The sequence below is a fragment of the Lolium rigidum genome, unplaced genomic scaffold, assembly GCF_022539505.1.
Source record: "Lolium rigidum isolate FL_2022 unplaced genomic scaffold, APGP_CSIRO_Lrig_0.1 contig_15802_1, whole genome shotgun sequence".
Classification (NCBI taxonomy): domain Eukaryota; kingdom Viridiplantae; phylum Streptophyta; class Magnoliopsida; order Poales; family Poaceae; genus Lolium; species Lolium rigidum.
In genome coordinates this window covers 182,743-208,484 of record NW_025899878.1, presented here as the reverse complement: position 1 = coordinate 208,484, position 25,742 = coordinate 182,743, and the positions used below count along the sequence as shown (strand labels likewise).

Sequence of the window (25,742 nt, the reverse complement as noted above, 5' to 3'; positions counted from 1 at the left end):
ATTCCTAACGGACGCGTTGGTACTCGATAAAACATAACTGGAATTCTGTTCATGATAAGACCTTAAACGGCGCGTGTCGAATTACGCCAGTATCTCGAGTTCGAGTTCAGGGATTTTAGCTTGAAGTAGGTTTATGCGGGTTTGCCACAAAAGCAGTTAACTGGTACCTGATCCGTCAGATGAACCAACCCCATTTGCCATTATCCTTATACAAAATAGATATCGGGCGATATATTCGTTGTGATTCGAAAGTTCTATAAACATGCAATTTAGTTTTACGATGGAGATTTTACTCGACCCTGCGATTCAAGTAAAATCTTGGGGGCTACTGACATAGGTACGCCGAATATGCATGCCGAATAAAACACCCGAGTTATCTGGAGAAGACCCACGACCCGAAGCTTTGGAGGTCCATAAGTTCAGAGAACTTCGGATAGAGAAATTAGAGTTGTATTAGGAGTAATATAGCAATATAGGAAAGGCCCAATACGCCTCTCGCAGTTTGTAACTTACACGGCACGATAAGCCTCGGCTCCACCTCCTATATAAAGGGGAGCCGAGGGAAGAGAAAATGATCGAATCAATTGTCAATAGGGCCGTCGTAACTTTAGTCGAAACACCTTTGTCGGCTGAAACCTTCGAGATCTATTTGCCCTCTACTTCTTACGAAACCCTAAGTCTACAATCCGTAGGCATTGTTAATCCCTTGTCAATAGGCAGCTCACAAGATCTAAACATGAAGCATAAAGTGGAGAATACAGCTATGGACATGTAGTTCAGAGATGAACTACTCACGCATCACTTCGGAGGCGGACATGTTGATGTAGAGGTCTCCGGTGATGATCTTCCTCTCCGGCAGGGTGCGGGAAGAGCTTCAGAACCCTCTCTAGCTAGGGTCAACGATGGCGGCGGTGACGGAACTTTTCATGGATGGAGGCTCGGGTCTTTAGGTTTTTTCCGATCACATGAATTTATAGACGGAAGGGTGAGGTCGATGGGCGCCCGAGGGGCAGGCCCGGCGCTGAGGCGGTGCAACCGGTGCCACCGCACCGGGCCTCCGATCGCTAAGGCCCCCCGATCAAATACTAGTACGTATACTAGTATGTACAAGTGGAGGTGCAGCTCACGTTTGGAAAATTGGAAAGAAAAAAAAACGAATCAAAATCAGCTCACCTGCCTGTACCGCTGTACGCACACATAGATAACGAAAGGAAAGGCATTGACTTGTCCGGCCGGTCGTGTGGAAATTGCCTTACGCATCCTCTTCTCCCCTGATCTCCTCGGCTCCTCCTTAACTTTTCCGTTCCCCAATCCCCAACCCCAATCACCGCCATGGCATCGACGATGGGGCGGCTCTGGCTCGTCGAGATTTCTAGCCGTTTTGGAGGAATTAATGGAGGAGATTATGATTCATTGATTCCCAAGAAATCTGTCCCCAATTTGCAACGGTAATTACAATCCCCTTCTATATATTCTTCAAGATTAGTTTGTTCTTGGTCATTCCTGCCGATCTCCACCACTTCTCCTTCCTTATTCCCCAAGTCTCATGTGCTTGAGCAAGGCAAAAGATTGAAGAAAGGGGGAAATCAGGAGGGGAATCGCCGAATCGGCAATAGCACGCAGCTGGGCAGGGGCAGGAAGGCGGCCGGCGATCAGCAATGTCACGAGAGAGATTGAATGGTCTAGCTACTATATGCATTGAGAAGGGCCTATTGAACCAGATTAATGTTGATAATATTATCAATGACTTTGCCTCAACAAATTTTAGAAAAAAAGGTTTACATAATCTTGTCTATTTTGCAAGTCAATACAAGATCAGAGTACAAGATGGGGTGTTGGCAGGAGACCTGGAGTGCAAGAGCAAGTGTGAGCAGGAGCACGAGCTAGAATTTGAGCTGAAATGCAATAAGATGTGAGTAGCAGCCAAAATTGTATTCAATGATTAAATTTCTATGAAATAAAACATCAGAAATCATCTCTATTGCTTGTGTATGGGGGGCCTTTTTTTGTCTTGCACCAGGGCCCCTGAAATGTTAGGGCCGGCCCTGCCGAGGGGCCCACACCACCCCTAGGCGCGACCAGGGGGTGGCTTGCGCCTAGGCATGGTGTGGCCGCCTCCTGGAACTTCTTCGTCTCCCCTCTGGACTCTGTCTTCGTGACTGTAAAATAGGAACTTTGGCTTTTGTTTCGCCCAATTCCGAGAATATTTCTTGTACAACTTTTCTAAAATATAAAAAACAGCAGAAAACATGAACTGTCACTTGGCATCTTGTCAATAGATTAGTTCCAGAAAATGCATAAAAGTGCGACGAAGTGTAAACAAAATATATAGAAATTAGTGTAAAACAAGCATGGAGCATCAAAAAATATAGATACGTTTGCAATGTATCAGCATCCACAAGCTTAACCCCTGCTCGTCCTCGAGTAGGTAAGTGATAATAAAAATAATTTTTGAGGTGACATGTAGTCAACACAATCTTGATCAAGTTATTGTAAAAGCATTATGAGCTGGGATCAAAGTATTCTAAACATATGCATGATAGATATAATTCTAACAATAGAACTTAGCAACTGTGTTACAACATGAGAAGTAACTCAAACAAAAGATCATGAATAATAGTGCACTGAAAGCAACTGTTTGTTTTTTAGCATAGAGAAAACATAGCAAAGCGGTATTCAGCTTGTACTTTATGGAATAGCAAAACATAAATTCTAGGACACCTTTAAAGTTCAAAGGGTGACTAGATACAAATAATTTGAGAACAAACGATAATAAAATCATGAATCAATCAATAATAAATTTTTGGACTATGCATATTATATTCAGAATGATAACTGTGCTCTCTTAATTGGTGCCTAAAGTAAGAAGATGAAGACTCAACATATAAGTAAAAGAAAGGCTATGCGCAGATGGAAGCAAGATTACACTTGTGCTAGAGCTTTTTTTATTTTGAATAAAGGAGAGGTGTTGAAAATATACTTTGAGAGGTATGTATGTCTATGTCAACGAATGTCATCAAATGATATATCATCCTTTCATGTTTAACGGCTTCAAGAGCGGCTCCCATAGAGAGATCAATAAAGTTTTTCTTCTCCTTTGTTTAAACAAGTTGAGTTCATGATTTCTCAAGTACATAGTGTTAGGAGATTTTGATTATGCGTTCAATTTATATTTTAGTGGGCTGGGCACCCGCTTGCCTGCTCTTTTGCAATATTAAGGACTAGCACATTATGCATGCTAGTCAAAGTGTGAAGCCAAAATAAACATGAAAGAGACAATAAAGAATTCAACATTTCCTCATGAGCTAAAACATGAACACAAAACAGTTAACAATTTTTGAAGGTTTAAAAGTAGCACACAAACAATTCACTTTGGAGTGGCGGTGAAATACAACATATAGGTAGGTATGGTGGACAGAATTGGCAACTTTGGTTTTTGGGAGTTGGATGCACGAGTAGAGTTCCTACTCAGTAAAGGCGAAGGCTAGCAAAAGACTGGGAGCGACCAACTAAGAGAGCAATAATAACTATAATCATGCATAGCATAAAATATTATTAATCAAAGCATAAAGTGATATTACAAGTCAAAAACTAAATGATCATAGGGGCTCTAGGTGACTGGTTTGTAGTCATAACATGATGTAAGCATGTGCCAAGTCAACCCAATAAAACATCAAAGGAGAAAACCACAATATTATGCTTCTGTATGATGAAAACAACACATAATTCTTTCAATGACACATTAAGAACTCTCAGCTATTTGAGACAAGTCATGCTACAACAATAACTACTAAGCATATAATTAAAATAACATCTAACATGACATGCTAAAGTCTAAGCCACAGTCTAAATAAGCTTCCTTTTGCACCACTATAAGCATGAAACATTTTACTCGTCTCCAACACCAATCAATTTATTTGAAATAATTCTCATAGATAATAATCAATAAAAACCAGATATCCAATCATACCTAACTAAAGAAAACTAACAAGCTCTAAACAAAATAAGACTGGAAAACCAGAGTGCTAAACGCAGTATTAGCAAAAGAGAACACTCGTAGAACAATAAAAGTGAAAACTAGAGTGTTCTATGCAATGAAAACGGAGTGTGTCATTCTCCAAAACAAATATGCTGGGATCCAACCATATGCTACAGCAATAAAAACAAAAAAACAAAAATAAAGATGCTCCAAGAACAACACATAACATATGAAGCAATAAAAATATAGCGTCTTGAAAGATGATCTGATACTTTGTTGATGAAGAAAGGGATGCCTTGGGCATTCCCAAGTTTTTGACGCTTGTACCTCTTGGATATTTTTTGGGGTGACATGGGCATCCCCAAGCTTGAGTTTTTTTTTTCCATATTTCATCTCATCACATCATTCTTCTCTCCCTACACTTGAAAACTTCCTTCATACAAAACTTCACACAATTTTCATTAGCAGCATTAGTGCAATAAAAATAATTAAATCCACTTGGTTCAGTTCTAACATATGTCAAACATCCATTAAAACATTAGCTACTGTAACAACTTATTCAAAAATCTCTTTCTCTCAAAAGAACTCAAAAAGAAAAAGTTTATGATGCAAATGCAAATAGTGGCAGAAATCTGTCAAAACAGAATAACATGTAAAGATCAATTTTTTCGAAAATCCTCTGTTGCTCAAATCGAAAAGGGAAAAACTAACGAAACTTAGATAATAACCTGAGGCATATGATAAAAAATTATCAGATCAATATGACGTTCTGGCTAGAAATACGATTTTTTTGGTTACATCATAGAATCTGTTTCAAGACAGTAACTTCCTCAAATCTTACTTTCTTTCTATTAGAGGCTATTCTTGGCACAAAAATGAAATAAAAAGAATAATGAGAGGTTATTACAGAGGTAATAACTTCCAAGACTCAACGGAAAAAATTACATAAATAAAACATGGGTTATCTCTCAATAGTGCTTTTCTTTAACGCCTTTCAGCTAGGCGCCATAAAAAGAGTTTGAATCAAGTATTTTCAAGTGAAGAAGCATCAACATCAGAATCAAGAATTAAAAGATAAATTATTTCTTTTTCTAGGTAAGTATTTCATACCTTTGTTGAGTGAGAACTGATATTTAATAATCCCATCTCTCATATCAATAGCAGCGGCAACAGTTCTAAGAAAAGGTCTTCCCAAAACAATAGGACAAAAAACATTGAATTCAATATCCAAAACAACAAAATCAACGGGAACAAAGTTATTATTAACAATAATAAGAACATTATTAACTCTCCCCAAAAGTTTCTTCTTAGTAATATTAGCAAAATGAACATCCAAATAAAATTGTTCCAAAGGTGGTAATTCAACCATATCATAAATTTTTCTAGGCATAATAGAGATACTCGCACCAAGATCATATAAAGCATCACAATCAAAATCATCTACTTTCATCTTAATGATAGGCTCTCAACCATATTCTAACTTCCTAGGAATAGAAGCTTCATGTTTCAATTTCTCTTCTCTAATTTGCATGAGAGCATTTGTAATATGTTTTGTAAAAGCCATATTTATAGTACTACCATTAGGATTTATAGCAAGCTTTTGTAAGAACTTAATTACTTCAGAGATATTGCAATCATCAAAATCAAAGTCATTATTATCAAAGGTAAAATGACTATTGTCTCCCATACTTCGAAAAATTTCAGCACTCTTATCAGAAACAGTTTCAATGGTTCTAGGCAATTTCGTAGAAGGAGTGGAGACTTTTCCTACACCGATTATTTTACCATTAACAGTTGGAGGTTTGCTAGCATTTGAGACTTCAGCATTACTAGTGGTGGTAATGGTACAAACTTTAGTCATATTATTATTTCTAGCAATTTAATCTTCTCTTTCCCACCTAGCATGCAATTCAGCCAACATCCTAATATTATCATTAAGGGATTTCTATTTTCGTGCCCTCGGGTCCTTAGTTGTGCTCAGTTTTCCCCAGCTCCTTAGTTTTTCCTCAGTTTTACCCAAGCGTTTGTCTGAAACCATCACACGTGATGTAACGGCCGGTTGCCCGACGGTTGACCGTTATCTTCCGACTAGTGGGGCCACGTAGAGCCCGCAAAGACACGTCGGACCATCCATCTTTGTTTGACCGTAAGCATCGCTGTATCCACGACCAAAACGCGAACGAGTGGGGCTTCGGTATATCAAATGACAAGTGGGGCCATGACGGCGATACAAGGGGCAATACACGGGTAGGATTAGATTTTTAAACGGAGCTCTACGAGCGATGGCACGGAGGAGGTGGCATGCGGGGTGCCGAGATGAGATCGACGTCCACAAAGAACTGCATGAGGCGAGACCGGACGCATTAGATAGATATGAACTAGACGCGTTTAACCATGCAAAGAAGAGAAGAAATGGTCGACGACATCGACGACCACCTCAAAACTTTGACTGACCGTGTCGGACACGAACGCGAGCAATGTAGAGAAAACTAGTGTCTCTCCTTTACGGCGTGTATAGGTGGGTGCTAGGAGAGTGTGGTGGCGAAGGGAAAGACCTCGCGGCGGTCCGTGGCGTCCGAGCATAGCGGGTCGGCGTGGCCGTGCCCACGGCGGCGTGCATGCATGATCGGCATTGGCATCGGCATGTACGTTCGGCATTGGCCTCGGCGGTATCTCCGGTGTGTCGGTGATCGAATGAGGGGACGGGATTGAGGGTGCATCCCGACGTTGACCTAGCGGTGGCGGCGAGCATAGCCGTTCGACCATGCCGATATCGGCATCGGCATCGTTTGGAGGCTGTGGTGCTCGAATCAAGTTGGGATTTGTTTCTTGTAGGCCAAAATGAATTTGAAACAAGTTTCATGTTGAAGGTTAGGTAACGAAAGTTTGTAACTATCCCAAAATTATACTAGCGCCATGGTGAGGTTCTTTTTGATAGAGCTATACGGTTGGGCAAACTTTTTTGACACTTTTTAGATAGGGTTCCTTGTTGTTACACGTATGGCATCATGTATGGAAAATTTGGGGTCATTTGGAGATGTTCGAAAAAATCACTTTGCTTAAGCGCATGCCGTTTCGTCTCGCTGAAACCAGCTTTTCTAACAAGGTGATTTTTTCTACCTTCTCTAAATAACCTCAAATTTCATACAGCTGATCTTCTATACATAGATAGATAGATTGTTTCGTTTTACATTTTTCGAACTTTTTATTTCCCTTTACAATACCCAATTGATTTTCAGGTCAAAACCTCGAAAACAGCATCATGTATGGCATCATTTTCACCCTAAATTTTCTGAAACTTTCCCTTTTAGATATTCCTTGTTGTTATAGGTATGCCATCATGTATGCCAAACTTGGTTAGGTCTCACTCGAAACCAGCTTTTGTAACAAATTAGGTTTTTCTGCGTGAAAAGTAATGGCTACAACAAATTGTTGATGGTTTATCATTTTTTTGCGTGAAAAGTAATGGCTACAACAAATTGTTGATGGTTTATCATTTTTTGCGTGAAAAGTAATGGCTACAACAAATTGTTGATGGTTTATCATTTTTTGCGTGAAAAGTAATGGCAACAACAAATCGGTGATGGTTTATCATATTTTTTGCGTGAAAAGTAATGGCAACAACAAATTGTTGATGGTTTATCATTTTTTGCGTGAAAAGTAATGGCTACAACAAATTGTTGATGGTTTATCATTTTTTGCGTGAAAAGTAATGGCAACAACAAATCGGTGATGGTTTATCATTTTTTTTGCGTGAAAAGTAATGGCTACAACAAATTGTTGATGGTTTATCATTTTTTTGCGTGAAAAGTAATGGCAACAACAAATCGGTGATGGTTTATCATTTTTTTTGCGTGAAAAGTAATGGTAACAACAAATCGGTGATGGTTTATCATTTTTTGCGTGAAAAATAACGCCTAAAACAGTTTATAATTTTTAGCGCGTGAAAAATAATACGAGAAAACCGCCCTTCGAGCATACTTAGAGGGTGGAAGCTAATTAACCGCCAACGAGAGAGAGAGGGGTTATCCTGCCCGTTCCCTATATCATACGATCAACGGTCGGTGGGCACGATCCGCGTGACATGGGCTAGACCAATCGGAGAGCGATGATGCACGTCTGCGAGAATTTGTGAAGAGAGAGGGCAAAGCTGAGTACTATCAAGAAACCAAGGGCACCCGAGTAGTAGATAGACTAAGGGATTCAAATATGAGATTTAAAAAATGGAAAATGCGTGTTTTGTACAATGAAACCCATCTTGGCCTACCTCAAACTATTTGCAATACCAATATACATCGGTGTGAGAATTGTGGCCTCATTTAGACAAAGTATGATTTGGGGGAAGTCTGTTTTGGGAAGGGCTTATTGTGGAAAACCATGCACCTTCATAGCTACTAGGTGATTTGAGAAGTGGCAATTTGTGGTAAAACTTGATTTATCTATGATTTATCTATGATTTGAGAAGTGTCAATTTGTGGTAAAGACTCCATGAGTAAGTGCCACTCTTTTTAGGATTTTTTTGCACATTAAATGACTCATTTAACTAGTTAATCCCATTTGTTGACTCTCTGTTGACCAGCCACTTGAGGGTAAAGCTGAGTATATTGCACTAGCCAGTATTAGCACTCGAGGGGAAAATTGAGCACACAAAAAATGCTAGTATAAGACTCGAGGGTATACCTGAGTATATCTAAATTTCCAGGGTTAGACTCGAGGGCACGTGCAATTGTTGACGCGTAGACGCGGGTCGCGGTGGAGAAGTCGAGACGTGCAATCGTGGACGCGTGTCGCGTTGCAGAAGTCCAAGACGTGCGGACGTGCACACTGTGCACGCGTAGGACGCGGGTCGCATTAACCACCCCTCGCCTTTATAGACGCCTCCTCGCACTGTCTCTGTCACTCTCACTCGCTCACGCATCGCCAACTCTCTCCCACGTCCCATCATCTTCTCCAAAGCAAAAACCCTCTCCCTCTCCCTCTTCCTCTTCCTCCGCCGGAGAGATGGACAAGGAGAATGCCAATCCCATCGTCGAGGTTGGCTCGAAGCGCGACGCCTCCATCTTCGGCCCCGTCCCCTCGACGGACGACGCCGCCGCCGCCGCCGGTGCATCGGAGGCTGCTGCCGCCGGTGGCGGTCGGATCCCGGCGGGATGGGACCCCTACGACCCCGTGCCGTACGTCCCGCCCCCGAACCCCTACGACACCTCCCTGGAGGACCCATGGAACGAGGTAACTACGGTTTGCTTCCTTTTTTGTTCCCCATTCCTTTTTGAACCCTATTTTTGCTGGTGTAGATGGATCTGTAGATGGATGAGTATTGGGCTAATATTTGCGCCGATTTTATTCCATTTTGTTTTGATCACTTCTTGATTTCGTTTAAGATTTGGGGTTCGGTCTGTTCGGTTAATTTATGCAAGTAATATTGGATCTCAATCGGTTAATTTATGCAAGTAATCATGGGATCTCAATCAGTTATTTTATGCACTAATCGGAAGATATCAACCGTTTAATTTTGCAAATAATCTCGAATGTGTTCAAGTTCAGATCTAGTTCAGATCTAGAATCTGTTTCTTTGCCTATGATGAATGGTTGGGCACAAATTTTTACAGGGAGGGTTCAGCGAACCATTGCTGTGTACAAATCTGTTGTGCATGAGCTTTAGTTCGCTTACACCTTCCATGTAGATATATAATCATGTCCACTCTAACTGAGGCTGACTCGTTTTTCTTAACTTTGTTATCATGTACGTTAGTCATCGTTGCAACTCATTCACTAGTTTCTGTTTGATATGGATCAGATGTACGGCAGCGACGTCGGCAGCGACGAAGAGCGAGGAGGACGTCAAGACTCGCCGAGTGTCTGCGGAGGCTGCAGGTCGGCCGATACATCTCCTACTTCGCCAAGGAGGTGTACGGGTGCCCCTTCCGCACCGGGAGACTCGGCGCCACGGACTTCAACTGCCTCGTCACGCATGCCGAGAACATCAGCAACACCTTCCCCAAGGTCGGCACGACGGTGAACGTCCACTCCTTCCGCGCCAAGCACGGGGCGCTCGGCATGCACCTCCGCGGCTTGCGGCGGGTGGAGATCTCCGCCGGGCGCATGCCTCCGCTCAAGCCCAAGGCTCCCAAGGGGAGCAAGAGCAACAAGTGGAGGGAGAGCCGGATGGGGTAGGCGGAGTCCCGGACGTGTCTTGCTGCTGCCGCTGCTGCCTCCTAGTTTGTTGTTGGGATCCCTTTGTTGTTAGCTAGGGATCCCTTGTTGTTATGTTAGTATGATGGTGCTTGTGAAGAACTCTGTTACTATGTTGGCTGCTTGTGTATGCAGCCTATTATCTATCCATATTATCTAGGGATTATCTATCCCTAGTCTACTATATTTTGTTGGCCGTACTTAGTTTTCTTGATTTACTATGACTTGTGAATTTATCGTACATTATCCTGGAGATTTGCTTCTAGATTTAACTACATACATATGAACCGGAGGGAGTACTAGATTTGCTGCCATATTGGGCAAACAACGAGGGCCAAAAGGCACAAATAATTGAAGAAAGTCAGAAATGCAAGCTTCTCTAGATTTTATACTAATTTGGTGAAAAGGACGAGAGAGAAAGAGGGGAAAAAGGTGCACTTAATAGGGATGCCAATTTGGGGCCGAGAGAGACAGAACCCAGCTCCTGCTCACGTGCAACCAAACGCTTCTCGTCCTGTCCCACGCGGTCCCTTTCTACCAGCCCCACGCGACGCGGGCCCACACGACTCGGCCCCACAAGACGCGGCCCCACACGTGACAAAACGGTCAACTAAACGGGAATCCTGCCGTCTGAGCTGCTTCTGCGGGTTTCAAACAAGGGCTTGGGGAAAACTGAGGAAAAACTAAGGAGCTGGGGAAAACTGAGTACAACTAAGGACCGGAGGGCACGAAAATAGAAATCCCTATCATTAATTCTAACTTGAATGGCATGCAAAGTCTTGCTTTCTTTAACATCATGAGGCATAACTTTTAGTTTGATAAGTTCAACATCAAGAGCAAGGCTATCGACTTTAGAAGCAATAACATCAATTTTACCAAACTTTTCCTCAACAGATTTATTAAAACCAGTTTGTTTACTAATAAAGTCCTTAAGATCGACTTCAAGATCAGAGTGTGCACTTCTATTGTTGTTGTAGGAATTACCATAAGAATTGCCATAACTATTACCATTATTAGAAGGATATGTCTTATAACTGTTACTACCAAAATTATTCCTATAAGCATTGTTGTTATAGTTATTGCTTTTAATGAAGTTCATATCAACATGCTCTTCTTGAGCAACCAAGAAGCTAAAATAATATTATTTGGATCAACATGAGCTTTACCATTAAGAAGAATAGACATAATGGTACCAATCTTATCACTCAAGGAGGAGATTTCTTCAACAGAATTTACCTTCTTACCTTGTGGAGCTCTCTCAGTGTGCCATTCAGAATAATTTATCATCATATCATCAAGGAGTTTTGTTGCAGCCCCCAAAGTAATGGACATAAAAGTACCTCCATCAGCTGAATCCATAAGGTTTCTTGAAGAAAAATTCAGTCCTACATAAAAAGTTTGGATGATCATCCAAGTAGTCAGTCCATGAGTGGGAAAATTCTTTACCAAAGATTTCATTCTTTCCGAAGCTTGAGCAACATGTTCATTATCAAATTGTCTAAATTTCATTATGTCACTTCTCAAGCATGTATTGCATTTAACCCAAGAATCAATACTATTTCTAGGCAAAGATAGCAACCAATTTTTAGCTCTCCCTCTCAAAGAGAAAGGAAACAATTTCAGTTAAGTAATGTCTTGATACGTCCAATTTGCATCACTATTTTATATCATAATTTGCTGTTATTCATTGATATATTTCATATTGGGACACAATACTTATGTTATTTCATCTATTTTGCATGTTTCATCATTATTGGAGGATCGAACACCGGAGCTAGGATTCTGCTGGAAAAAGCACCGTCAGAACGCAATATTTCGGAAGATCAACTGTGGAAGGAAATTATACCAAAAATCCTATTTTTCAAGATGACGAAGGAAGCCAGAAGGAGGAGCCAGGAGGAGCCAGGGTGGGCCCACACCCTAGGGCAGCGCGGCCCAGGCCCTGGCCGCGCCGCCATGTGGTGTGAGGGGCCCACGACCCCTTTCGCCTCCTTTTCTTCGCCAAACCCTTCGTCCCGAAGACCTAAGCCAGAGAGGGTACCTCACGAAGAGTTACAGCTGCCTCTGCGGGGCGGAGAACACCAGAGAGAAAAGAGCTCTCCGGCGGGCAGGAATCCGCCGGGGAAATTCCCTCCGGGAGGGGGAATCGACGCCATCGTCACCGTCATCGAGCTGGACATCATCTCCATCACCATCATCATCATCTCCACCATCATCACCGCCATCTCCTCCGCAGCACCTCGTCACCGCCGTAGCAATTTGGGTTTGATCTTGATTGTTTGATAGGGGAAACTCTCCCGGTATCGATCTATACTTGTTGTTGATGCTATTGAGTGAAACCATTGAACCAAGTTTATGTTCAGATTGTTATTCATCATCATATCACCTCTGATCATGTTCCATATGATGTCTCGTGAGTAGTTCGTTTAGTTCTTGAGGACATGGGTGAAGTCTAAATGTTAGTAGTGAACTATGGTTGAGTAATATTCAATGGTGTGATATTTAAGTTGTGGTGTTATTCTTCTAGTGGTGTCATGTGAACGTCGACTACATGACACTTCACCATTTATGGGCCTAGGGGAATGCATCTTGTATTCGTTTGCTAATTGCGGGGTTGCCGGAGTGACAGAAACCTAAACCCCGTTGGTATATCGATGCGGGGAGGGATCGCAGGATCTCGAGTTTAAGGCTGTGGTTAGATTTATTCTTAATTACTTTCTTGTAGTTGCGGATGCTTGCAAGGGGTATAATCACAAGTATGTATTTAGTCCTAGGAAGGGCGGTACATTAGCATAGGTTCACCCACACAACACTTATCATAACAATGAAGATTATTTAGCCGTATGTAGCGAAAGCACTAGACTAAAATCCCGTGTGTCCTCGAGAACGTTTGGTCATTATAAGTAAACAAACCGGCTTGTCCTTTGTGCTAAAAAGGATTGGGCCACTCGCTGCAATTATTTCTCTCGCATTTTACTTACTTGTACTTTATTTATCTGTTACATCAAAACCCCCTGAATACTTGTCTGTGAGCATTTACAGTGAAACCTTCATCGAAACTGCTTGTCAACACCTTCTGCTCCTCGTTGGGATCGACATTCTTACTTATCGAAGATACTACGATACACCCCCTATACTTGTGGGTCATCAAGAATATTTTCTGGCGCCGTTGCCGGGGAGTGAAGCGCTATTGGTAAGTGGAATTGGTAAGGAAAACCTTTACTGTTGTGCTGATTTTATTTCTGCCTGCTGCTATAAGTCATTTATGGAGAGATCTTCTCTTCAATTTCTATTTGGGAAATCTACTACTACTGCAACGGTAGTAGATGAGGCGCCAGGTGAGGAAGTGATACCATATAAAATACCTATGAAAATTATTGAACGTGTTATGGATAACCGCTATGAAGGGGATGGAACTGTCCACCCCGGTGATCATTTACTGTTTTTGCATGAATTATGCGGGTTATTCAAATGTGCAGGTATTGCTATGGATGAAGTGAGGAAGAAATTATTCTCTTTATCGCTGTCCGGTAAGGCGGCGCATTGGTATAAATTACTGGATAATGGGGATTCTCTTGAATGGAATGACATTGTGCCCCGGTTTTATTCTAAGTTCTATCCTCCAAGTGAAATTCATAAGGATCGGAATCGCATATATAATTTTTGGCCTCATGATGGAGAAAGTATTGCCCAAGCGTGGGGGAGATTGAAGTCCTTAATGCTCAAATGCCCCATTCATGAGCTTCCTGGTAATGTTATTATTGATAATTTCTATGCAAGACTTTCTTTTCAAGACAAGACCTTGCTGGATACTTCTTGTTCTGGATCATTTACACGCAACAAAGAAGAGTTTAAAAGGGACCTTCTTGATCGAATCCAAGAAAATACGGAAGGTTGGGAGAACGACAAGGATAGAGAATCGGGTATAATTTATGATTATAAATGCATTGAAGCTTTTATGGATACTGATTTATTTCGTAATATGAGTGCTACATATGGTCTTGATTCCCAAGTTGCTGTAAATCTTTATAAAGCTTTTGCCTCTCATTATGAATTGCCTAAGAAGAATTTTGATAAGTATCATGAACCATATAAAGATAAAATTGATTCATCTATTAATAAGTGTGTTGTAATTGAAACTGCTGATCATGTTATTCCTGAAGCCTATATTGAAAAAACTCCTTTCCCTGCTAAAATGAAAGAGTACTCTGTTATAAATAGTGCGGTTCATAAAAGTGAAAAGAAACATAGAGAACCTGAAGAACAAATAAAAATTGAACCTGCTGTTGCAATAGTTAAAGATCTTGTGACTGAAAATGTTGAGGATGGTCATATTATTTTCTGTGAAGATGCTTCTAATATTGTTTCACATCCTAATAAACCCAAACAAGCTAGTGTTCCTATGCTATCTGTTAAAATTGGTGATCATTGCTATTATGGATTATGTGATATTGGTGCAAGTGTTAGTGCTATTCCGTATGAGCTTTACACGGAGATTATGCACGAAATTGATTCTTGTGAACTTGAAGATATTGATGTGGTTATTCAGCTGGCTAATAGAGAAACTATTTCACCAATTGGTATTGTCCGAGATGTGGAAGTTTTATGCGGTAAGATTAAATATCCTGCTGACTTTTTGGTACTTGGTTCCGCTGCTAGTGATTATTGTCCTATCATTTTTGGTAGACCTTTTCTAAATACTTGTGGAGCTATTATAGATTGCAAGAAAGAGAAAATTTTGACTAAATTTGCTGGTGAATCTTATGAGTTTAACTTCTCTAAATTTACTAAAACACCTTATAAAGCTGATTTGCCTAGTAATGATTTTAAAATGGAGCAGTGTGCATCTATTGTTCTTGTTCCTAACAATCCTTTGCAGCAACATTTGGAGGATAGCGAGAGTGAAATTTTTAGGAAAGAAAGAGATGAACTTGTGGAAATTTTTCTTCGCCAACCTATTCTCAAGCATGATTTACCGGTGGAAGATTTGGGTACAACACCGCCGCCTAAGGAAGATCCTGTTTTTGATTTAAAGCCTTTACCTGATAATCTTAAATATGCTCATATTGATGATAAGAAAATATATCCTGTTATTATTAGTTCTAAGCTTACGAGTTTGAAGAAGAAAGATTATTGCAAATATTGAAGAAACACCGAGGAGCTATTGGCTACACTCTTGATGATTTGAAGGGGATTTCTCCATCTATTTGCCAACATGCTATTAATATGGAAGATGATGCAAAGCCTGTTGTTGAACCTCGGCGTCGTCTAATTCCGAAGATGAAGGAAGTGGTAAGGAATGAGGTATTACGACTTCTTGAAGCTGGTATTATATATCCTATTGCTGATAGTAGATGGGTTAGTCCTGTACATTGCGTTCCCAAGAAAGGAGGTATGTCTGTTGTGCCTAATGATAATGATGAGCTCATTCCTCAAAGAGTGGTTGTAGGGTATAGAATGTGCATTGATTTTCGAAAAGTTAATAAAGTTACTAAGAAAGATCATTACCCTTTACCATTTATTGATCAAATGCTAGAAAGATTGTCTAAAAATACTCATTTTTGCTTTCTTGATGGTTATTCGGATTTTCACAAATTGTCGTTAAAGCTAAAGATCAAGAGAAAACCACCTTTACTTGTCCCTATGGAACTTATGCTTATAGACGTATGCCTTTTGGTTTATGTAATGCTCCTGCTACTTTTCAAAGATGCATGTCTGCTATTTTTCATGGTTTTTGTGAAAGTATTGTAGAGGTATTCATGGATGATTTTTCCGTTTATGGGAATTCTTTTGATAGTTGCTTGCGAAACCTTGATAAAGTTTTGCGAGAGATGTGAAGAAACTAACCTTGTTCTTAATTGGGAGAAATGCCACTTTATGGTTAATGAAGGAATTGTATTGGGACATAAAATTTCTGAGAGAGGTATTGAAGTTGATAGAGCTAAAGTTGAAGCAATTGAGAAGATGCCCTATCCGAGGGATGTTAAAGGTATTCGTAGTGTTCTTGGTCATCGTTGGGTTTTATAGGAGGTTTATTAAAGATTTCTCCAAGATTTCAAAGCCTCTTACTAATCTTCTTCAAAAAGATGTACCATTTGTTTTTGATGATGATTGTAAGGAAGCTTTTGAAACTCTTAAGAAAGCCTTAACAACTGCTCCTATAGTTGAACCTCCTGATTGGAATTTACCATTTGAAATTATGTGTGATGCTAGTGATTTTGCTGTAGGCGCTGTTCTTGGACAGCGAGTAGATAAAAAACTGAATGTTATTCATTATGCTAGTAAAACTCTTGATGCTTGCTCAAAGAAATTATGCTACAACTGAAAAAGAATTGTTAGCTGTAGTTTTTGCTTGTGATAAATTTAGATCTTATATTGTTGATTCAAAAGTCACTATTCATACTGATCATGCTGCAATTAGATACCTAATGACAAAGAAAGATGCTAAGCCGAGGCTTATTAGATGGGTACTTCTTTTGCAAGAATTTGATCTACATATTGTAGATAGGAAAGGTGCTTGATAATCCGGTTGCTTGATAATTTGTCTAGATTGGAGAATATTGCTTATGATCCTGTTCTCGTTAATGATAGTTTTCCAAATGAACAATTGGCTGTGATAAAGGTGAGCTCGCGAGACAGATCCTTGGTATGCTTGATTATGCTAACTTTATTGTTTCCAAGTACTTGCCTCCAACCTTTTCAGCTCAGCAAAGGAGGAAATTCTTTTATGATTTGAGGCATTATTTCTGGGATGACCCACACTTATATAAAGAAGGAGTGGATGGTATTATGCAAAGATGTGTCCCCGAATATGAACAACAAGAGATATTGAGTAAATGTCATGGCAGTGCTTATGGAGGACATCATGCCGGAGATAGAACCGCGCAAAAGGTTCTACAATCAGGTTTTTATTGGCCAACTCTCTTCAAGGATGCGAGAAAATTTATTTTATCTTGTGATGAATGCCAAAGGGTTGGTAATATCTCCAGACGCAATGAAATGCCTATGAATTATACTCTTATTATTGAACCGTTTGATTGTTGGGGATTTGACTTCATGGGACCTTTTCCCTCTTCAAAAGGTAACACTCATATACTTGTTGCTGTTGATTATGTTACTAAATGGGTGGAAGCCATACCTACAAAAAGTGCTGATGGTGAGACCTCTTTAAAGATGCTTTTAGATATTATTTTTCCTAGATTTGGAGTGCCTAGATATATTATGACTGATGGAGGTTCTCATTTTATTCATGGAGGTTTTAGAAAAACTCTTGCTAAGTATGGTATTAATCATAGAATTGCTTCCGCTTATCATCCTCAAACTAGTGGTCAAGTAGAATTATCAAATAGAGAGATTAAATCCATCCTGCAGAAAACCGTTAATAAATCTAGAAAGAATTGGGCTAGTAAATTGAAGGATGCACTATGGGCTTATAGAACTGCTTATAAAAACCCCATGGGAATGTCACCTTATAAAATGGTTTATGGAAAAGCTTGTCATTTACCTTTAGAGCTAGAACACAAAGCTTATAGGGCTGTTAGAGAATTAAATAAAGATCCTAAACTTGCCGGTGATAAGAGGTTGCTACAATTAAGTTCTCTAGATGAATGGAGAAGCGAAGCTTATGAAAATGCTAAACTCTTTAAAGAAAAAGTTAAAAAATGGCATGATAGGAGGATCATCAAAAGAGAGTTTAATATTGGGGATAAAGTCCTATTGTATCGGTCTCGTCTCAGATTCTTTGCAGGGAAATTACTCTCGAAATGGGAAGGACCATATGTTGTCGAGGAGGTGTATCGTTCAGGAGCAATCAAAATTAGTTCTCTCCAAGGCAATGCTACGCAAGTGGTGAATGGACAAAGACTCAAGCATTATATCTCGGGTGATTCTTATAATGTTGATGTTGATATTATTCAAGTGGAAACACCGGAAGCTTTCATCAAAGGACAAATTGACAGTCCGCCATAACTCGACTTTGAATAGGTAACGATCGGTAATGAAAAGTACGCAATTTACTTTCCGAACAATATTTTCGCTGTTTTTGGAAAATATGAGAAATTACGAGTTCGAAACGGAGTGGAAAGGACGCACGAGGGCGTGGCACCATAGGCCGGCGCGGCCTAGATAGGGCCCGCGCCGACCTAGGGTTTGGCCGCCCCGTCGCCCCTTTCCGACTCTGGTTCGATCTGGTACTTTCCTTTTGTCGAGAAAATTTTTGCTATATAATCTCCCGGACCCCTGGAGGTCCGTATATCGTGTTTTCGACGTGTTTTGTTTCGAGTCTGTTTCGCCGGGATCTGTTTTTAGTCTAGAAGCACCATGGTCTCCAAGAACAAGGGCAAGGAGTTTCCAGATGAAGAAGATCGAGATCTTGGGTGGAAAGAGGAAGACAAGGACGTCAAGGAAGAGGATGAAGAAGAGGTGGAGGAAGATTCGCGTGCACACCCGCGTGCTACCATTGCAAGCATTAAGGTGGTGGACAACACTTTTAGTGCAAACAAGAGCGCAAGAATTCGCACTGGAGGGGCGGTACCACGTCATTATCTAGCTCCGAAAACATCTCCATCAGGCATTCATCGCCCCTTCCACAATCTAATTTTCAATAATCAAATTGAAGGGACTCCCAAGGCAGCAATGCCTAGCCAGTGGGATATAGATCGCTCTAACACTGCAGGAGAAAAGGAGCCTGAGGCTGAAGAGTGGGGAAATAACTCCAAGAGCTGGGACTCGCCATTAGACAGACTCTCTAACCGCGTCGAGCACAATTCGGAGATGATTCGCAATCTCATATACGGGATTGACGAGCTTCGGGAGCTTATTGAGAAGCTTGTCGGGAATTCATCACCACCATCTCCTCGGGAGTAATTCATCATCGGTATTGGCATCCCCTTGGTTTGTTCCAAGCTTGGGGAGTGCCGCGGTATCACATTATCACTATCTTTTACTTTTATTGTCAAGTAGTGTCATATCATGAATAGGGAAGTTATCGTATAGGATGGGTTGCGTTTGGAAGTATCTCTCCTTTAGTTGTCTATGTATCCCTTGGTGTGAGTTATCGATATGGAATATTAATGAGAAGTCTTATCATTTACATATTGCACATCTTATTTTAGTTTGCACTCTCTATGACTCATCTTGTTGTTAGTATTGGTATCACTTTGGGAGCATTGAATAAATCTATTTGGTTTTGGCAAACTTAGCATTGGTCAATAGCAACAACACTTTGAGGTTTAAATAGAAAAGAGAAATACATGTAGATGTTTCATTGTCTTTCTTGTTAGCTCATAGCTCATTATTCTGAAGTTAAAATTGTTTGTGCTTACAAGGAAGATGCATGATTGTTTCTATCATATGTATATTTGTTTGTTTCCCTCGACTCTTATGCTTGCTAATTAACCTTGCTAGCCAAAGACCTGTACTGAGAGGGAATACTTCTCGTGCATCCAAACCTTCAACCAAACCTATGTTATTTGTGTCCACCATACCTACCTATTACATGGTATTTTCTCGCCATTCCAAGTAAATACTTCATGTGCTACCTTTAAACAATTCAAAACTTAGTATCTCTTATTTGTGTCAATGTTTCATAGCTCATGAGGAAGTATGTGGTGTTTTATCTTTCAATCTTGTTGGGCAATTTCCACCAATGGACTAGTGGCTTCATCTGCTTATCCAATAATTTTGCAAAAAGAGCTGGCAATGGGATTCCCAGTCCCAAATTAATTAAACTAAATAGACACTCCTCCATGGTATGTGATTGATGGATGGCACCCGAAGGATTCGGTTAGCCATGGCTTGTGTAAGCAAAGGTTGGGGGAGTGTCATTATCATCATAAAGCTAAAATAAAAAGGCACTCCTTCATGGTATGAGATTGTTGGCAGGCACCCGAGGATTCGGTTAGCCATGGTTTGTGAAAGAAAGGTTGGAAGGAGTGCCACGCAAAAGTAAAATATTATGGGAGCCGCTCTTAGGAGGTTGTCTGGCAAGGGGGTTAGAGTACCCGCTACCAGTCGTTGACAACAACAAACACCTCTCAAAACTTTACTTTTATTCTCTTTATATGATTTCAAAACTGAAAAAGCTCTAGCACATGATTTAATCCCTGCTTCCCTCTGCGAAGGGCCTGTCTTTTACTTTATGTTGAGTCAGTAAACCTATTTCTCTCCATCTCAAGCAAGCATTTGAGTAGTTGTGATCAAACCATTATATTGTGATTTGCTACATCATGTCTTTTATTCTTCCGTGTTTAGTACAAGTTTTATCTGAATGAATATAGCTTTGCAAGTTATCAATGATTATGAAGAGACCATTATGATTGAGTATGCAAGTTGTGCATTATAAACTTTAACATGAGAGCGCTGCTCAATAAGATAAATATAATCTATTAATTGTTCTGTGACCAAGAACGAAGTTTGCCATCACCAATTATGATTTCTCATGCACCTTTACTTGTGATTACCTTATACTTGTTTCAATATGAGTTATAAGAGGTTGTTTACTATAAGGTCCTGTGTGAATGAATATGATGCTTCTTGTCCGTATTCTATTTATCGACTCTTCACTCCATAAACATGTGGTCATGTCTATTGAGTTCAGTTTCGCTTGGGGACAAGCGAAGTCTAAGCTTGGGGGAGTTGATACGTCCAATTTGCATCACTATTTTATATCATAATTTGCTGTTATTCATTGATATATTTCATATTGGGACACAATACTTATGTTATTTCATCTATTTTGCATGTTTCATCATTATTGGAGGATCGAACACCGGAGCCGGGATTCCGCTGGAAAAAGCACCGTCGAACGCAATATTTCGGAAGATCAAGCTGTGGAAGGAAATTATACCAAAAATCCTATTTTTCAAGATGACGAAGGAAGCCGGAAGGAGGAGCCGGGAGGAGCCGGGGTGGGCCCACACCCTAGGGCAGCGCGGCCCAGGCCCCGGCCGCGCCGCCATGTGGTGTGAGGGGCCCACGACCCCTTTCGCCTCCTTTTCTTCGCCAAACCCTTCGTCCCGAAGACCTAAGCCGGAGAGGGTACCTCACGAAGAGTTACGGCCGCCTCGCGGGGCGGAGAACACCGAGAGAGAAAGAGCTCTCCGGCGGGCGAGGAATCCGCCGGGGAAATTCCCTCCGGGAGGGGAAATCGACGCCATCGTCACCGTCATCGAGCTGGACATCATCTCCATCACCATCATCATCATCTCCACCATCATCACCGCCATCTCCTCCGCAGCACCTCGTCACCGCCGTAGCAATTTGGGTTTGATCTTGATTGTTTGATAGGGGAAACTCTCCCGGTATCGATCTATACTTGTTGTTGATGCTATTGAGTGAAACCATTGAACCAAGTTTATGTTCAGATTGTTATTCATCATCATATCACCTCTGATCATGTTCCATATGATGTCTCGTGAGTAGTTCGTTTAGTTCTTGAGGACATGGGTGAAGTCTAAATGTTAGTAGTGAACTATGGTTGAGTAATATTCAATGGTGTGATATTTAAGTTGTGGTGTTATTCTTCTAGTGGTGTCATGTGAACGTCGACTACATGACACTTCACCATTTATGGGCCTAGGGGAATGCATCTTGTATTCGTTTGCTAATTGCGGGGTTGCCGGAGCGACGAAACCTAAACCCCCGTTGGTATATCGATGCGGGAGGGATCGCGGGATCTCGGAGTTTAAGGCTGTGGTTAGATTTATTCTTAATTACTTTCTTGTAGTTGCGGATGCTTGCAAGGGGTATAATCACAAGTATGTATTTAGTCCTAGGAAGGGCGGTACATTAGCATAGGTTCACCCACACAACACTTATCATAACAATGAAGATTATTTAGCCGTATGTAGCGAAAGCACTAGACTAAAATCCCGTGTGTCCTCGAGAACGTTTGGTCATTATAAGTAAACAAACCGGCTTGTCCTTTGTGCTAAAAAGGATTGGGCCACTCGCTGCAATTATTTCTCTCGCATTTTACTTACTTGTACTTTATTTATCCGTTACATCAAAACCCCCTGAATACTTGTACGTGAGCATTTACAGTGAAACCTTCATCGAAACTGCTTGTCAACACCTTCTGCTCCTCGTTGGGATCGACATTCTTACTTATCGAAGATACTACGATACACCCCCTATACTTGTGGGTCATCATGTCTCCATCTACATCCTTATATTTTTGCATCTCACAAATTTCAACAAAACTATTAAGGTGTGAAGCAGCATCATTACTACTAACACCAGAAAATTGCTCTCTCATAACAAGATTTAACAAAGCAGGTTTAATTTCATAGAAGGCTGCTTCAGGAGCAGGTGGAGCAATTGGTGTACAAATAAAATTATTGTTATTTGTGCTAGTAAAGTCACACAACTTAGTGTTCTCAGGAGTACTCATTTTAGCAAGATTAAAACAGAGCAACAAAAATAAAAGCTATAATAGAAACTATTTTTTTGTGTTTTTGATATAAAGAAGCAAACAAGACAAAGTAAAATGAACTAAGCAAAATAATAACAAAGTAAAGAGATTGGAGATGAGAGACTCCCCTTGCAGAAATCAACGGCGCCGGAAAAAGAGCTTGATGTTGTGCAAAGCACACCGTTGGAGAACTCCAAGAGGAAGGTATGATGAGCATAGTTGAAAGTTTTCCCTCAGTAAGAAACCAAGGTTTAATCAACCACTAGGAGAAAGAAATCACTTCTGGAGGTGTTGCTAGCTGACTTTTGGTAGGGCGTACTACCGGTGTTAGCAACAACGTGGAACCTGCACACAACACAACCAAAATACTTTGCCCCAACTTACAGTGAGGTTGTGAATCTCACATATAGTGTGGAAACAGATGTTTGTTTGCAGTGAAATAAAGAGAGATGTTGCCATGGGAATGGGCAATAAAAAGAACAAGTATTTGCAGTGTAAAAGAAAGGACCGAGGTTCATAGTTCACTAGAGGTGTCTCTCCATAAAGATAAATAACATGTTGGGTAAACAAATTATAGCTGGGCAATTGACAGAATAAAGATCATACACTACAAGATGATTACTATGAGATTAATTTGGGCATTACAACAAGATACATACACCATAATCCAACTGCGTCTATGACTAATAATCCACCTTCCGGTTAGCATCCGCACCCCTTTCAGTATTAAGTTACAAGCAACAAATTATTGCATTAAGTAAAGAGTATAAAGTAAACAATAGAATTATCCTTGGATAAAGCATTGTTGTTTTCTCCCTAGTAGCAACATCACATCTACAACCTTAGAAGTTATTGTCACTCACCTAGATTACTAGAGGCATGAACCCTAACCCTAACCCTAACCCACTATCGAGCATAAATAGTTCCTCTTGGAGTCACATACTTGGCTTGAGCATCTACTAGCAACAGGGAGCATGCAAGATCACAAATAACATATGACAAGTATATAATCAATCTCAACCATAGTATTCAATATTCATTGGATCCCAGCAAACACAATATGTAGCATTACATAAAGATGATCTTGATCATGATAGGTAGCTCACAAGATCTAAACATGAAGCATAAAATAGAGAAGACAACCATCTAGCTACTGCTATGGACCCGTGGTCCAGAGATGAACTACGCACGCATCACTTCGGAGGTGGGCATGACGATGTAGAGGCCTCCGGTGATGATCTCCCTCTTCGGCAGGATGCCGGGAAGAGCTTCAGAACCCTCCTGAGCTAGGGTTGGCGATGGCAGCGGCGACGGAACTTTTCGTAGATGGAGGCTTGGGTCTTTAGGTTTTTCCCGATCTCAGATGAATTTATAGGCGGAAGGGCGAGGTCGATGGACGCCCGAGGGGCCCACACCACCCCTAGGCGCGGCCAGGGGTGGCCTGCGCCTAGGCATGGTGTGGCCGTTTCCTGGCACTTCTTCGCCTCCCCTCTAGACTCCGTCTTCGTGACAGTAAAATAAGAACTCCGGCTTTTGTTTCGTCCAATTCCGAGAATATTTCATGTACAACTTTTTTGAAATACAAAAACAGCAGAAAACAGGAACTGGCACTGTGGCATCTTGTCAATAGGTTAGTTTCAGAAAATGCATAAAAGCGCCACTAAGTGTAAACAAAACATATAGAAATTGGTGTAAAACAAGCATGGAGCATCAAAAATTATAGATACGTTTGCAATGTATCAGTTGTCCCTCCAAGCTGCTGCTGCGTCGGCATCCCGCCGCCGTCGCTGACCAAAGCCGGCCGCTTTGTGGTCCTCGCCGCGGACGCGCTGTCTGAGGATGCCTCCTTCTTCGACGCACATGAGACCCCTAGTAAGATTAACCTCCACGCCGAGCCCACCGATGACGACTGGGAGCTCTTCGACCAGTAGGACGGCGATGACCGAGACTCCCTTGCCTCAGCGCCGGCGCCCAATCCCGATGACCCGCTCCTAGAGTTCCCCGCCCAGCGGCAGGAGGCCATCATGCTCTACACCACTACGTTTTGGGGCATCCACAAGACGTTACATGACTGCAAGGAGGTGCGAGCGCCGCTGGAGAACCTCCGGGAGCAACTCTGGGCCGCAACCGGAAAGAAGGGCGTGCCCTTGTGGCTCTTCATCGACGGCCGCGGCATCGACGGCTGCGCCCAGGTGCTCACGCTGAGCCGCCTGATTTCCCTCGGTCCCTCACTCCAGCAGTGAGCGGAAGTGCGAGGCGTGCAGTACCTTTTTTCCTTTTTCTGTTTTTTAGAATGTTGTAATTGTGAAATACAATTGTACTGACCGTCTGACAGTTTTTTTCGGATTGGAGGGAGTACAAGCGATCATGAGATTTTGTCTGCCAAAATGGTAGTGTGTCAATGGTGCAAGCATGCACTTCCTGAAATTGTCGGTTGTAGTCGTCTTTGTGAGCATAGTAGCTGTTATCACCAGAATTCGACCGAGTCAGAGGTGGGCCGCGATCAAGATGGGCTTGAAGATTACATACAGAAGAAATACGTGAATCGGCCTTATATGCAAAGTTTGGGCTAGTTTGCCCTTGTATCTGTAATATAGTAGGTTACGTGTCGGTTAGTTAGAGTTTTACCCGTGCACGGTTAGGTGCACGCCTGAATTAGAAAGTCCCCTGGACTATAAATATGTATCTAGGGTTTATGAAATAAACAACAACCAACGTTCAACACAAATCAATCTCGGCGCATCGCCAACTCCTTCGTCTCGAGGGTTTCTTCCGGTAAGCACCATGCTGCCTAGATCGCATCTTGCGATCTAGGCAGCACAAGCTTATTACGTTGTTCATGCGTTGCTCGTGCTGAAGCCTTTTTGATGGCGAGCAACGTAGTTATCTTAGATGTGTTAGGGTTAGCATTGTTCTTCGTATCATATGCTCGTCGTAGTGCAACCCTTATACATCTAGCCGCCCTTACACCTATCTTAGGTGTAGGGGCGGCACCCCGCTTGATCATTGTTTAGTAGATCCGATCCGTTACGGTTGCTCCTTGTTCTTCAAGGATTAGTTTAATATCCGCAATAGTTAGGCCTTACAAAGGGTTGGAGGATCCAGCGGCGTGTAGGGTGGAGTTTGCTAGCCCTAGACAGGATGTTCCGGGGATCAACC

At 41.4% G+C, this 25,742-nt stretch overlaps 1 pseudogene; it reads left to right on the top strand.

Annotated features, from left to right (window-relative positions):
- Positions 1–1,344: 1,344 nt before the first annotated feature.
- LOC124680405 lies at positions 1,345–24,826 on the top strand (annotated as a pseudogene).
- Positions 24,827–25,742: the final 916 nt, after the last annotated feature.